The sequence below is a fragment of the Camelus dromedarius genome, chromosome 8 (genome assembly GCF_036321535.1).
Source record: "Camelus dromedarius isolate mCamDro1 chromosome 8, mCamDro1.pat, whole genome shotgun sequence".
Classification (NCBI taxonomy): Eukaryota; Metazoa; Chordata; class Mammalia; order Artiodactyla; family Camelidae; genus Camelus; species Camelus dromedarius.
In genome coordinates, this window is record NC_087443.1 from 51,219,493 (window position 1) to 51,236,351 (window position 16,859).

Below are 16,859 nucleotides of genomic sequence, written 5' to 3' on the forward strand. Positions count from 1 at the left end.
AAGCCATGATATATGTATACAATAGAATACTACTCAGCCATAAAAAAGAATAAAATAATGCCATTTGCAAGATGGTCATTCTAAGTTAAGTAAACCAGAAATAGAAAGAAAAATACATATGATATCACTCATATGTGGAATCTAAAAAAAGAAAAAGAAAAAAGAGGCTACTGATGAACTCATCTACAAAACAGAAATAGACTTGCAGACATAGTAAACAATCTTAAGGTTACCAGGGGAAAGCGGGTGGGAAGAGATAAATTTGGGAGCTTGAGATTTGCAAATGTTAGCCACTATATATAAAAATAGCTTAAAAAAACAAATTTCTTCTGTATAGCACAGGGAACTATATTCAGTATTTTATAATAACCTTTTATGAAAATGAATATAAGTATGTATATGCATGACTAAGACACTGTGCTGTACACCAGAAATTAACACATTATAACTTAATATACATCAATTTTAAAAAAAAGATTAAAATCTTGGACAAACCAAGAAAAATTAAAAAAAAAAAAAGTAAGAAGCAATGTTAAAAATATCTTTTATTTAATCTATTTATAAAGCAATCACTAATTACTATACTCAATACTAAAATAAATTGGAAAAATATGTAAAATATGACAAAAAACTTTTGGGCTTTAATAAATTATATTTTAAAAGATTGGAATAAACAAGAAGATAAACCATACTCCTGGGTAGAAGAACACACAATTAGAAAAAGTATAATCTTCAAATTAATTAATTCATTAAACACATAAGTTAAAATACAAAAAATAAAAATTAAAAATTAAAAATTAAAAGCTTAACTGAGCAGGACCCTATTGTCATCGGTGACCATCTAATACCTGTAATCATGTTTGTAATTGTTTAAGTACATAAAGGTTTAAAGGGTTTTTCTCATGCTCTTGCTGACTAGGGTGGGCTGGAGAGGAGGGAGGCTTGGGTGGTCTGCCCAACCCCCTTGTGGTGCTGCATGCAGGGATCATGCTCAGTGCCCTGCTCTTGCCCCAAGTCCCCGCCTCTTGACCCCAACACCTCAGAAACAGCAGTTGGGTGTTTTGTGCATTTTATTGTTTATAACTCACCCCAACTGCTCATGACTGCAGTTATTTTTGGCCCCTTGTGGTTTCTTCATACCATGCTGTTCGAGCTGTAGGTCTCAGCCTGCAGCAGGAGGTCCCAGGCTTCACCCTGCTTAAAAGGCTAAGAGCATTTATCAGCCTGATCTTAAACTATACTTTTTCTCTAGCGCTTTCTTCCACACACCACTTCCTATGCATCCTTTATTCTGGGCAGAAGAATGTGAAAAGAGTCCGAAAGGTGGAGGTGAACTACATGACCAGCAGAAGGAAGGGGACCACTATATCCGCAAAGACAAGAACAACTTTGCAACAACTTTGTATATGATCTCTACGGAAACTAGCTCTGTCCCTTGAACTCTTAAACTTTTACTATAAAACTCCCTGCTTTTTCTCCCTAGCAGGATCACAGTCTCAGGAGGCATTAGCCCACCATGACCTCCTTTGCCTGGCAAAGAAATAAGGCTGTCTTTTCTACTTCATCCAAAACTCTGTCCTCAAATCTCAATTTGGTAAGCAGGGTATGGAGGCTGTGTTTTGGCAAGAAAGTACTTTTAAAATATTCATATATTGTTGCTACATAATTAATGACCACAATTTAGTGACTTAAAATAACACCAATTCTGCAGGTGTTCTCACAGTTCTGTAGGTCAAAAGTCTGGACACAGCTCAACTGGGTTCTCTACTCAGGGTCTCACCAGGCTGAAAGCAAGGTTGTGGCTGGGGCTGAGATGTCATGAGGCTCAGAGTACTATACAACTCACAGAGGTGGCATCTTCAAGCACAGTATCAGAGCATCTGGTGCAGCTCTCCACCTCTCTGATCTTTAGCCCCTCTTTGAAAAGGGCTCACCTGATTAGATCAGGCCAATTGACATTCAAGGGGAAGGAATTATATAGGGCATGCACACCCAGAAAGGGGGCCATCTTAGAACCTTGCTACCACAGATACTTGGTGATAACAAAAGCCAAGGATATAGAAAATTTCCCACCAAAGGAGCTCAACAAAGACCTATTTGCTACCTACTAAAGTTGAGACAAGCCTTCCAGTAAGACTAATCTTGTCTGCACTTTATCATAAGGCAATGGTTTTCTGCTGGATTCTTGTCATTCAATGTAAAAACATAAGTGTTCTCTTACTATCAACTTGGTTATTCATCCACCTACTATGTAAAACTCTTATGTCTATTAAACACTTTCAAAGGATTTTTTTAAGATAATTACAGAAAGTAAGGAAAATGAACAATGGAGGAGATCAATAGTGACCCCTCCATTATACTTGGTGTTAATCACTCTAATTGTATCTGAACTTATAACAGATTCTGAATTTTCCCACCAAAGAATTTTATTCTTCAGGGAAAAGAGAGAAATGGAAAGGCAAAAGGTGACTCCCCAAATTTACCAACAACAAGAAAACAAAGGAATGGCATAAAACCTTGGCTAAAAAGTTCAAAGATTCCAGGAAGGGAAAATGTGTATATTTTCTGTTGTATGGTTGTACTTAGTGGCTTCTAATCGCACCTCACCCCAAGAAGCAGTACTGAAGAAAGAGGGTAAGTGATAAAATCCTTAATATTCGGACTCACACCCTCCTATTTGGAGAGAAGCAAACTGAGGTGGTAAGAAGACAACCTAAAGAAAAGTAATGAAAAACCATCAAGAACAGAAGCCCCAACATATCATTTCAGCCAAGGTATGAAGAGCCACCAGAATTTATCTTTCAGGACACTGTGCTGAACTGAACACCAGGGTCCAGAAGGGGTAGGCCTTAGCTTAGTGGAAAGTGTTCTGGTAAAGGACACTGAATAAGAATTCAGAATAAAGAACAGTCCTCCATTAAAGGCTACACTCAGCTGTAGTGACGTCTACTCCCTTCCCTTCCCCCAGCCCTCCACTTTCAGGTTACAGAGAAGTGGACACAGTAAATAGTAGCCGAAAGGATAAAAAACTGGTATCAAATAGGGCTGAATATCAAGGAGAATTCAACCACAACATGTCAGAACAAACAGTAAGCTTTAAATAACACATGAATGAGCAAGATGGGAAAAAAATGTTACCACAACTATACAAACATGCTACAAAAACAACCACAGTGAAAGAAGAAAGCAACAGAATATGCACTGGACTGTTGAAGAACCAAGTTCAAGAAGAAAACACAACTCTCAGACAAGAAGCAGTTTTCTTACAGATAATTTTCAAGGTGAAGGACCTTAACAAGTATATGTAATTAATGAAGCAGAGGCTCAAAGATGAGACGTTAAAACAGTAGAACAAGATTAAAAAAAGGGACAGTAGAGTTAAGGAAATAAATTGAGGCCAAAACACCACCAGTGCAGATCTAATAGATACATTAGAAGCAGCTGGGAATAGAACAGACACATGAAAAGCAAATCAATGGCACAAAGTAAAGGCTTAATGTAATAATAAAAAAACAGAGGGAAAAACTTATTCAAGCAACTGAACAAGATTGCAGACATACAAAAATAATACAAAGTGCTGCCAAAGGAAAGAAAGAATACAACAAATGTAAACAACAAAATGTAAATAGAGGTGCAACATGTAAAATGCATACAGAGATATAATACAGAATATAGTCCTTAAATCAATAAAAGAGCTGAACATTATGATCAAGGGACACATAACACAGTTGGAAAAAATGACAGAATTATTATCAAGAAGATCTATCCAGGCAAAGTCTTTGAACTTCAAGACATGGAAAGATGTATGCAGGCATCTGAAATGAAAAAAGGAATCAATTTTAAAATTTCATCAAAAAAATACTTAGGAATAAACTTGGCCAAGGAAATAAAAGACTTATATATGGAAAACTATAACATAATGATAAAGGAAATTAAAGATGATTTAAAGAAATGGAAAGACATTCCATGCTCTTGGATTGGAAGAATTAATATTGTTAAAATGGCCATACTACCCAAAGCAATCTACAGATTTAATGTGATCCTTATCAAATTGCCCAGAATATTTTTCACAGAACTAGAACAAGTTATCCTAAAATTTATATGGAATCACAAAAGACCCAGAATTGCCAAGGCATTCCTGAAGAAAAAGAACAAAGCTAAAGGACTAACCCTCCCAGACTTCAGACAGTACTACAGACCTGCAATAATCAAAACAGAATGGTATTGGCACAAAATAGGACATGTGGGTCAATGGAACAGCATAAAGAGCCCAGAAATAAACCTACACACTTACAGGTAATTAATCTTTGACAAAGGGGGCAAGAATATACAATGGAGAAAAGACAGTCTCTTCAGTAAGTAGTATTGGGAAAACTGGACAGCCACATGTAAATCAATGAAGTTACAACACTCCCTCACACCACACACAAAACTAAACTCAAAATGGCTTAAAGACTTAAATATAAGACAAGACACTATAAACCTCTTAGAAGAAAACATAGACAAAACATTTTCTGACATAAATCTTAGCAAGGTTTTCCTAGGGCAGTCTACCCAGGCAACAGAAATAAAAGCAAAAATTACCAAGTGGAACCTAATTAAACTTATAAACTTTTGCACAATAAAGAAAACTATAAACAAAACAAAAAGACAACCTATGGAATGGGAAAAAATATCTGCAGATGATGCAACTGACAGGGGCTTAATTTCCAGAATATACAAACAGCCCATACAACTTAATAACAGTGACATATACACAAAAATAACCCAATCAAAAAATGGACAAAGGAAACATTTCTCCAATGAAGACCTACAAATGGCCAATAGGCACATGAAAAAATGCTCAGTATCACTAATTATCAGAGAAATGCAAATAAAAACTACAATGAGGTATTACCTCACACATGTCAGAATGGCCATCATTAAAAAGTCCACAAATAATAAAAGTTGCAGACGGTGTGGAGAAATAAGAAACCTCCTACACCGTTGGTGGGAATGTAGTTTGGTGTAGCCATTGTGGAAAACAGTATGGAGATTCCCTAAAAAACTAAAAATACACTTATCCTGTGATCTAGCAATCCCACTCCTGGGCATATATTCTGGACAGAACTCTAATTCAAAATGATACACACACCCCAATGTTCATAGCAGTACTATATACAACAGCCAAGACATGGAAGCAACCTAAATGTCCACTGATAGATAAACGGATAAAGAAGTTGTGGTATATACATATACATACAATGGAATACTACTCAGCAATAAAAAAGAATGAAATAATGCCATTTGCAGCAACATGGTTAGATGTGGAGATTGTCATACTAAGTGAAGTAGGCCAGAAAGAGAAAGAAAAATACCATGTGATAGCACTTATATGTGGAATCTAAAAAAATGACACATATGATCTTATTTACAAAACAGAAACAGACTCACAGACGTAGAAAACAAACTTATGGTTACCAGGGGGAAAATGGAAGGAGGGATAAATTGGGAGTTTGGAATTTGGAGATAACTACCTACAATATATAAAATAGATAAACGATAAGGTCTTACTGTATAGCACAGGGAACTATATTCAATACCTTGTAATAATCTGTAATGAAAAAGAATATGAAAAGAAAAAATCACACACACATATATATACACATATATATTATATATATACACATAAAACTGAATCACTATGCTGTACACCAAAAATTAATGCAACATTGTAAATCAACTACACTTCAATTAAAAAAAAAAAGAAATCAAGAAGTAAGGGGAAAAAAAATCAAACTGATTCTCAACAGCATCATTCCATAACAGAACATACTACAAAAATGTCGAAAGATGTAAGGGCACAATAAAATTATACCTGCTATTTAAGATTATGAAGTCAACAAGCAGACATTCTCAAACATGAAAGAATGTGGAGGGATACAGTACCCATAAAACCTTCTCGGGGAGAAAACCAAAATTCATCAACCAAAAGATGAATCAAATTGAGGAATTTAAAACCATGATTTTAAACGTGGTTCCCACTGAACTAACACCTGTGGGAAGCAGAAAAAACAGAACATAAATTTTATTAAGTAAAAATAATATAAGTCACAAGAATCAGGAGCTGAGGGAAATGGCATATGACACAGTGTTAGAATACTAATCGCATCAACTGTCACAGTAGGGGACAATTGATACTGCATAACTACATCTATATCCACATAGTTTATATAAATCCAACTTCTTGATGGTTTTCATATTTTCCCCATAATCGTCATACAATCTTTTAGGAACTAATAGCTCTAAAGTTAACAGTTTTTAAAGTTCTTACTTCCTTCTTTTTCATTTTATTTTTCTTCTTTTAAATTCAAGTAAACTTAGCTTTAATATTTTGTTGAAAAAAATAACATGTATGATGTGATCTCATTCTTACAAGTTTTTATCTACCAACTTTCCACCTACCTGTCTGCTGAGTCAGCCAACCAGCCAGCCACCTTCCTAAGTGGACATAGCATAGAGAGACATCTAAAATGATGCTCACCAAATGTTAGCACGGTTTTTTTTTTCTCTGTATACAGAGAGTTTAGATGATTTGTTGCTTTCATTTGTATTTTTTATTTGTATTTTTTAAATTGCTTGAAATTTTTATAATAAGCACATGTAATTTTCACAAAAAAAATCGATTATTTCTCTAAAACACTGCAAGGCCCTTTTTAAAAACAATGATTTCAGCCAGTAATTTCATTCACCTGCTAGCTGGTCCTTTATAAATCTCTCCATGAACTTGGCAAGTTCAGAATTAACTGCTAATTTAACCATATTGAATTCCTCAGAAATTTCTGAAAATTACCTGTGCACTCTAAGTTCTCACTGACTTCTTGGGTTGTGAAATAAATTCGGGGAGGCAGCCAGTTCTAAGCACCCTGCCAGCATAGTCTCCTAATGTGCTGTGCTGGACTAAAGATGGCTGTGTATTCTTTGCCCTCTCTCTTCGAGAGGTAAGCTCTTCCCCTCCCCTCATTCTAAGCTAGCCTTGTAACTCATCTTTACCAACAGAGATGGGGCAAGCAATGCTGTGTAACTTCCAACGCTGAACCTTAAGAGGTCTGCAGCTTCCACCTTCACTGCTTGGAAAACTCCCTCTTAGAAGTCTACCATGATATGAGGAAGCTCAAGCTAAACATGTTAAGAAGGAGAGTGCCACGTCGAGGAGCACTGGGACATGGACACGAGTCAGAAGTGTAAGTGAAGACTTCTTGGACCTTTTAATGCAGCCTAGACACCAGCTGTGTGCAGCCAGGTGAATAATCCCACACAATGTCACTTAACGTTAACAAATCACATGCATGAACTCTGCCCAAGTTCCTGACCCAGGAAATTAGCAACGCTAATAAATAAAAATAAAGTTACAGGGTGGTTTATATGCAACAATAGATAATTGAGACAGAATAATAAGGCCATATTCTCCTAACTAGCACATGATCTTAGAAATGGAATTTGCTGGCAAGTACTTCACCTCATTACTGGGAATGAGTCTGTCCAACCCTACCGCTTTACCTTTTCATCTGCAGCCCCTAAAAGTGAGCCATAAACACTCACTAGTGTTTGAAGCAACTCCAAAATTCATTCCATGCCTACTTTCACTTTGACTCCATCTTGACTGATCCATTTATTCTTTCAAAGACTGTATTGTAAGTATCTGCAATGCACTAGGTACTGGGAATACAGTAGTGGATAAAACAGACAAGATTCTAGGAAACTGACAACCTGGGGTGGGGTGGGGAGACAACTTATAAATAAATATGTAAAAACATACAGTAGGTCAGGTAATTGTAAGCACAACAGAGGGAAATAAGTGCAGGGGAGGGGACTGGAGAGTTCAGGGTGGGGTGGGGGCAAGCTGCAATACAGATTTACATTGTGATCACAACCTTGAAACCCTTTCACCTCTACCTCCCAGGCTAGGTATCCAGACCTCAGCTTTTCCTTGAAACTTGAGATCGGTATGTTCTTTTAGGTTGAAGATCCCCATAATCTCAAGTAGGAATTTCCTACCAAGTTTTATTCAACAGAATTCAAATGTACTTAAAGAACACTGACTGTGGGCCTTGGCTCTCTCCCCTCCTATAAGGCCTGGCTTCTAAATTATTTCTTTCTCCACCCCCTCCTCCCCACCTCTAACTTTTCAAGGTTACAAGTTTATCCTGTTTCACCTACCAACATAAATGTATGTGTGGGTGGCACGTGTGTGTCTACTGTGTGTATATATTATATTCCAGTCAATCTTCCATAGTCCTCATTCCCTTTCACCTCAATTTTATGGAACATCCTGTCTATCTCAGCTGCTTTTATTTCCTACCCACCCACTTCCTTCTGATTCTCCCAATAATCTTGTTTTCCACATCCATTGCTAGAAAGCAGTTTACAAGGTTACCTCCTTTTTAGCCAATTCTATTTTTTTTTTAATTTTCATTTCTGATAACTCTCTATTTCTCTTCTCCCTGAAACGTGACTGCAGACTGCCCAGTCTTTCTCAAAATGCCCTCCACTCTGAACGTCTGTGCCATTGCCTTCACTCACTTTCTTATCTTAGGCTGCATGGAGAAGTGCCATTTCCACATAGTGGGCTAGATGATATTCAAGATCAAAGAAAATGAAAACAATTTAAATTTTGCATCAGGAGGGTCTGGTTTGAATTCTGGCTCTATCTTTTTTATGAGCTAAAGTATTCTGAAAAAAGGTACTCAGCCTTCCTGAGCTTACTCTGCCTCACATATGAGGAAGAGGAAAAGACTATCTATCTTGTGAGTCACTGTGACGATTACATGAGAACATGTATGCAGTTAAGGCTTTCACCCCACCCTCCTCCTAACACCCTCCTCCTAACAGCTGACTTTGACTTCCTTCCCTTAGAACTCCATTTTAGAGAAAGGAACGGGCAAATGAGGCTGTAAGCTGAGTTGATCCAATAAGAGGGTAACAGGGCTGTAATGCAAAGCATCTGAGAAAGGAAGTAAGGCTATAGGGTGGTTACTCCACATACAACAGAGCACAGCAGCACAGGGTCAATGTTTGTGGCATCCAGTGGTAGGACTGCTGGCTGGACCTGAATTGGTGAAGTGGCAGTATGAATGGTGAAAAGCAGACAGAAGCAAAGGGTAATTTTGAAACAGTGTCAGTAAAACTTGGAAATGGTTTAGCAGGGATGAGGGAAAGGGTAAAGGAGGAGTTACAGAAGCTCATCAGTTTTCAAGCCAGGGTGATAGGGAAGATGGTGGGCCATTATCTGAAGTAAGCAGTTCTCAATCCACTGTAATCCACCAAGAGGCCTCGGAGACAGATCTTGCTGGGATCACTGATGACCTCTCTAGACCCAGTGGACATTGCTCCATCCTCATCACACCTGATAGCTCTGCAGCCCTCACTGGCTCCTTCCTGAAACTCCTTGGTTCAGTATTGCCACACTCTCCGTTTTCCTGCCCCTCTGCCGTCTCTTGCCCGATCTTCTTTGCTGCCTTGTCCTCCACTAGCAGGCCTCTATGTTTTGGAATTCCTCAAAGTTGCGTCCCGATCCCACTTTCCTTCTAATTCTATATTCCCTGGTTGTCAACTACCAGTGCTTCAAAGACCTCGGTTGGCTGATGATCCCAAAATTTGAATCCCCAGCCCAGGCTTCCCCTTGGAGCTCCAGACCCACATATCCAACTGCCTCTTTTGCATCTCGACTTGGATATCTCTAAAGCATCTTACTTGCTCACTCCTCTGTTCAACAGACTTTTACTAAACACCTTCTTTGGGTGTGGCACCCTCAACACGTCCAAACATACCATCATCTCTACAAACTGAGCCTCCTTCTATTTCCCCAACTTCGTGAATCCATTAAAGGATGTGGTCCAGAAACCAGGGGTCATCCTTCTCTTTCATCATTCCCCTCCCAACTATTAACACAGCCCTGCCTATTTTACCTCCTCAAAATCCCTAACACCTACCCACCTCTGTCTCCATTGCTACCACTCTAGAATCATTCTCTCTCTGTGGATTACCACAACTATCTCTAAATTGGTCTTCCACATCTATTCTTCTCCTTCCTAATCCATTCTCTTCAAGCATCCATTTATTTTTTAATGTTAATTTATTAACACCGAATATGTAGTATTTTCACATACTTCAAAATTTTAAATATAATAAGTTGTATATTGAGAAGCCTTACTCCAAACCCTATTTCCAGCCTCCTAACCTCCCTGCCTAATATATGTATCACTTTTATTAGAATCCTGTGCACTCTTCCAGCTTTTCTTTGTACAAATGCAAGCAAGTAGGAAAATATGTTCTTATCTTCCACTTTCTCATACATAATACAGCATACTGAATACACTATTTTGCATTATTCACTTAACAATATATCCTCGATACATGTAAAACTGAATCACTATGCTGTACTCCTGAAACTAACACAACATTGTAAATCAACTGTACTTCAATAAAAAAATTTTTAATAAAAAAAGAAAAAAGAAAATAGAAAAAACAAAAAAATATCTTGGAAATACTTTCACACTGCTGCATTGAGAGCTCCCTCGTGCTCTTTTAGAGCTGCACAGCATTCTGTTGTGGGGCTTAGCCATCATTTTTTATCCAGTAATAAATAAATTCAGATGGTACAAACAACATTCTTTCCCAACCTATCCACAAATCAAGGACATCCATACTTCAGATACAAACACCCAGGCATATAAAGGATGAAATAATTCCAACATCTTCTTGATAATATGAACCCTAAAACTTAGTGGCCACCTGTCCTTCAGTTGGCCTTTGAAGAAAAAGAAAGATGCTGTCGGCCAAGGCTGCTGTTCAGTCACTCAAGGCCCCACTGACAAAGGGCAAAGCATTGATGTTTCTTCCCAGTAGCCAAGAACATTCCCATTATCTGGAACCCAGGGCCACAAAAAGTGTCCCTGAGCCATCCTGGCAGAAAAGACAAGAAAAGTTTCTTTAACATACTTCAAGTTGCTGCACTATCTGAACACACACATCATTTTACTCCTACTTTAATCATATCCTGCACAGCAGTCTAACTCCAACAATATTCAAGTTTTTAAAAAGCATATAAAAATATGGCACCTATAGCTTTGGGTAAGACATCTGTCTCTGTATTCAATACTTTGAAAACACCATTTCCCCTCAAGTGAATTGTATGGAAAATTACAAATTAATTTTACTCTATACTCTCTTTTCTGCTCATTATTGTTGATAATTGTTAATTAATTTGCCCATTTCTATTAATCTTCCCCCAAAGCAATCAACTAGCAAATATATTTAATCTTGAAAAGCATATTATGTATGCAAGATTATGCATAATTTCATTGTGTTTTCTTTCTGAACTAAATTTCTTATCACATCTAGGCCTATCACAAATGTTCATATATTTCCACTGAAATAGAGTAGAATATAAATCAGCATATAGTTACCAAAACACATTTTTTGGTTTCAAGTTTTAAACATAACAAGCCCTAAACCTTACAGCTAAATATAACCAAATACAGACTTTAAAATAATTATGAGAACAATGAACAAAAGAAGTTTTAGAATTAGGAGACCAATAATATAATACAGTCCAACCTAGAAAAGGAATTTTAAAAATTAGATTCTAAAAACCAAAGCAAAAATAAAACCAGAACAGCAGAACCAGTTGACAAAATGCCAAGTGTTGGTGCCTTGAACAAAATGAATAAAACTGAAAATCTCCTTTGTGGACTGTGAAATGAGAAAGAAATGAAGAGAGGAAAGAAATAAAGTGAGAAAGAAACTACCATGTAAAAAGATCAATAACTTCCAAAGTAAATTAAAACATAAAACAAAGAACTAAGAAAAACCTTTTGGTAAGAACTGTAAATCATTATATCTTTGAAAACTGTATTTAGAAAGGCATCTCAATTGAAAACTGATGACAAAATTACCCTAAAATAATTCAGTAACCTCCTAAATTCAGATGATATTAAAACAAATTCTCCCCTCACCAAAAAAAAAAAAAAAAAAAAACCCAAAAAACCCACATCATAGGAGCATCATTTGATTCTTACTTACTTGTTTAAAACAGCAAATAGATATCAAATATTGGGTTGATTATTCATTCTCATCTTCCATTTTACTCCTTTATGTTCATATTCTTTTAATATTTTCCCTTAAAATGGCATTATCCAATAGTTTGACATAATATTTGAAATAATATTCAGTACTAGTAGTCTATCTGCACCATCACAGAGTCTAACAGTTTAGTCTTCCTCCTCTTCCAGAGAATTTATCAATAAGAGATGGAGATTTTCCCCTCTTCTTCTTTCCTCCTTTAGCAAATTAACCACTAAAAAACCACAACTGTAGTCCAGAGGCTATTTCTACTCTGTCTTTTTTCCCTTGGTCCCTTTTTACATGACATATCTTTACACTAAAGCAAAAACTTCCCAGAATTAAAAATCATAGCTGATAAACTTCCTTTCTACTTGTAGGGAGAAAAAAATTATGTTCTTTCTATATATTTGTCTGCCCAGAAACCCACTGTGCATTGTGTAATCTGAATGAAATAAGGCATATGTTTTCCTTTTATCCCCAGAATGATTATCCTAAAAGAAAAAGAATGGAAAAAAATAATTCTGCCTCATGTTTTCATAGCATTTGAATAATACTAGCTGATATTTACTGAGCATTCGCATGCCAGACTCTGTGATCAATGCTTATTCGCGGCATTAGATTCAGTCCTGGTAACAACCTGATACTGGTAGGTATTATCCCCATTTTATAAATGAGGAAATTGAGGCTCAGAGAGGTTAACTTATTCTCCCCAAGTTACATAGCTAATAAAGCTCAAAACTGGGTATAAAACATGGGTTTTTCTGTTTCCGGAGCCTCCTCTTAACCAATACACACTTTTCTACTTAATCATTTACAAAGCACACCCATATACATGGTCTAGTATAATCCCTGTTTTCCATTTATGTTGGAGAATCGTTGAAAGTCTAGTTGGAAAGAGCTTAGAAGCCCTGACGTTCTCACTTAGAGCATCCCTAGCTATTTTCTTTCAAGTATACAATGTGGTGCTCATTTCTGGTGTACAGCAGAGTGATTCATATATATATGTATATATATATATATAATTTTTCATATTCTTTTTCATTTTAGGCCATTACAAGGTATTGGATATAGTTCCCTGTGCTATACAGCAGGACCTCGTTATTTATCTATTTTATATATAGTAGTTTGTATCTGCTAATCCCAATTTATCCTTCCCTTTCTTTCCCTTTTAGTAATCATAAGTTTGTTTTCTGTGTCTGTGAGTCTCTTACTGTTTTATAAATAAGTTCATTTGTGTCCTTTTTTTTTTAAGATTCCATATAAAGTGACACAATATAGTATTTTTCTTTCTCTTTCTGGCTTACTTCACTTAGTATGATGATATCAAGGTCTATCCATGTTGCTGCAAATGGCATCATTTTATTCTTTTTATGGCTGAGTAGTATTCCATTGTATAAATATACCACATCTTCTTTACCCAGTCATCTGTCAATGGACATTTAGGTTGCTTTCATGTCATGCCTATTGTAAATAGTGCTTCTATGAACACTGGGGTGCATGTATCTTTTTGAATTAGAATTCCTTCTGGATATATGTCCAGGAGTGGGATTGCTGGATCATATGGCAACTCTATTTTTAGTTTTTTAAGAAACCTCCATACTGTTCTCCATAGTGGCTGCACCAAGCTACATTCCTATCAATAGTGTAGGAGGGTTCCCTTTTCTCCACACCCTCTGCAGCATTTATCATTTGTGGACTTTTAAATGATGGCCATTCTGACAGGTGTGAGATGATATCTCACTGTGGTTTTGATCTGCATTTCTCTGATCATTAGTTATATTGAGCATTTTTTTCATGTGCCTACTGGCCATTTGTAATGTCTTCACTAGAGAAATGTTTGTTTAGGTCTTAGCTTTTTGTTAAACTCATACACTGACAGAGAAGTCACAGCTGCTTGAAGCAAAGAGCTACACTGTCAGATAGCTGCGAGTGTTTAAAAGTTCTACATTAACTCTAGGACAAATGCACCTTTTAATGGATTCCCCTCCATGAGTATTATTCTTTTAGAGCAGCTAAGACTAATTCTTAGTGTCTTCTGCATGACAACTATTCAAATGACTGCACACATTTATGATCTTTTCACATTTTCTGTTTGGTACTGGAAATGACAGAACCCTGAACTTAAACAAGAGTAGGCAAAAAGGCAAATATAATGGCTCACAGATAAAACAAGTTGAGGTTGTGCTTCAGGCATGTCTTGATCCAGGGGCTCAAATGATGTTACCAGAATCTGGGTTCTCTCTAACGCTCATCTCCATACTCATCAATGTGGCTTAATTCTCAAGCTCCGTGTATGGCAATATGGTGCCCAGCAGTTCCAGAGTTGTATTTTGCAAGGGTCAATCTGATTCAAAAGTGTGTGCTCTCTCCCAGCAGACTTGGAAAAAGTCTTCTTGTGTTTTGTTGACTCTGATTGGTACATACGTCCATCCCTGAACAAATCATGCAGGCCAGGAAAAACACCCAACACCCAATACTGGGCCAGCCACTCCACCCAAAACACATGGAGTAAGAATAGGGGAAGGGATTGTTTCCCAGATAAAAATAACAGTTGCTCCAAGCAACCTCCTTGTTTTCAGTAGAATCTGTCAGTGATTTTGCAACATGACTATGGAATTGAACTCAGGACTCTGAATGTGCCTGCATCAGCATAGATTACAGGAACAGGGGAATCATTTTTGCACATTTCTGTGTTATAGTTCAAGTTTATACAATGATAGTGGTAATTCAAGGTATTTCTTCTTTTTTGGAGTTGTTCTTCCCTCAAGTACTGAGTGCTCAACTTGTGCTAATTGAGTCCCAAGCCTATTCTTCAGGGAGGTTTGACAACAGTATCTCTTATTATGACTTCTGCACTTTTGTCTGACAGGTTTATAATTTGGAGGCTGCTTCACTTGAATTTTGTTATAGTATCAGTTTGATACATTTGGCTGAGAGCAAAAAAATTTTTTTTTCAGAAAAAACAGCTCAAAATGGCCTAAACAATGAGGATGATTTATTATCTCCCCAAACAAGAAGTCACAAAGTTGGCTGGCCCCAAGATACGTATGCCAGCCCAACATGATCATCAGGGACTGGGTTTCCTTCCATCTGTTCACTCTGCCGTCCTCAGTGTTCAGACTCTGCAGCTCCATGGACATGACACAGTAACTGCCATTCCAAGCATCACACACAAACCAGTAGGATTCTGACAAACTGTTTCTTGATGAGCATCTCTTTTTAAGCAATAAAACCCTTCCCAGGTGGCCTTCCCAGTGGCCCTCTGCTCCCAGCTCACCAGCTGGGAAATACATCACATATTTATTCCAAAATCAATCACAGAGAGAAATATGAGACAACTGTAAGTGGTTTAGTGAAACGTGGCCACGTGTAGGAGAGGGGGTGCCTGAACAAAGTAAGGTTCTTTTAACAAAGAAGAAGAGGGGACATGGTTGAGGGTGCACAGCAGATGAAAATTGTAATTATTCACATTCTTCTCACCCCAGAAATAGATCTTATTAACATTTGGGTGTATTTCCTTCCAAACAGCCCCCTCCTTTTCTGGTAGCTTCCCTTAAAATTTGGTCATTCATTCATTTGTTTGACAAATATTTATTGAGATCCTACTACTCCTCATGGCTCTTCTAGGCAATGGAAATGTGGTGGTGACACAGGCAAGGAAGCAATCAGATACCGTGTTTGCAGGCCGTGGTAGGTGCCAGATAGGGGAACTCAAAAGGGATGGAGAGCAAGGAGGGTGCAATGGGAGAGATGAGACGGTGAGGTGAGGGCAGGCTTCTGTGAGCAGAGACCTGAGAGAGGTGAGAGCTAGACACATGCAGATCCAGAGAAAGCGAGTCACGTGCTAAGGCCCTGGGAGCAGCACACGACCATATCTGAGAGGCAGCCAAAGGGCCAGAGGGGACAGCATGGGGAGAGCAAGGAGAGATGTTAAGGGATAAATTCAGTCAGGAGCCAAACCTCATGGGGCCTGGCAGGCTGTTATGAGACTTCCAGTTTTTTGCTAGGTCAGCTGAGAAGCCCTTGCAGAGCTGAGCAGGGAAGACAGGGCCTGACTTACATATCATGGTGTTTACTTGGCAGCTCTGTGAAGAAGAGACTCCATGGAGACCAAATTCTAGGAAGCAGATTTTTTTCAAGATTTTCTGACAGCTTTTTGTTTGTTTTTTATTGAAGTATAGTCGGTTTACAATGCTGTGTTAATTTCTGGTGTACAGCATAGTGATTCACATATATATATATATTCCTTTTCTTTTTCATTATAGATTATTAAAAGGTATTGGATATAGTTTCCTGTGCTAGACAGGACCTTGTTTATCTATTTTATGTATAGTAGTTAGTACTCGCTAATCCCAAACTCCCAATTTATCCTTCTCCCTACCATAACCTTAAGTCTGTTTTTTATGTTTGTGACAGTTTTTAATTTCACTTTTTCCTCATTGACAAGAAAACAATGCTTTCTATTCACTAGCTTTCTCCTCTATCTCTGAGAGTCTGTTTCAATTACTTGTTGGAGACCAGAACTGTCGAAGAGAAATATATAATGTGAGCCACAGATTTAAAGTTTCTATTCAAGAAAAGAAGTAAAAAGAAATAGGTGAGTTGAATTGCTCACCCATATTTCCTAAATTACTCAACACACATTTTCTAAATATTATAATTTCCACCTACAACAAATACAAAAAATTTATTAAGAGATTTTCCAGTCTTTTCCCTGTAAAAAGCCTTTGAAATCCAACGTATATTTTACACGT

The 16,859-nt window shown here is 37.4% G+C and overlaps 1 protein-coding gene across 5 annotated transcripts in view; it reads right to left on the reverse strand.

Moving 5' to 3' along the window:
- The window catches only part of HTR7 (5-hydroxytryptamine receptor 7), a 78,286-nt gene that overhangs the window by 18,069 nt on the left and 43,358 nt on the right, over positions 1–16,859 (reverse strand). The gene's annotated exons all lie outside the window — the stretch shown is intronic.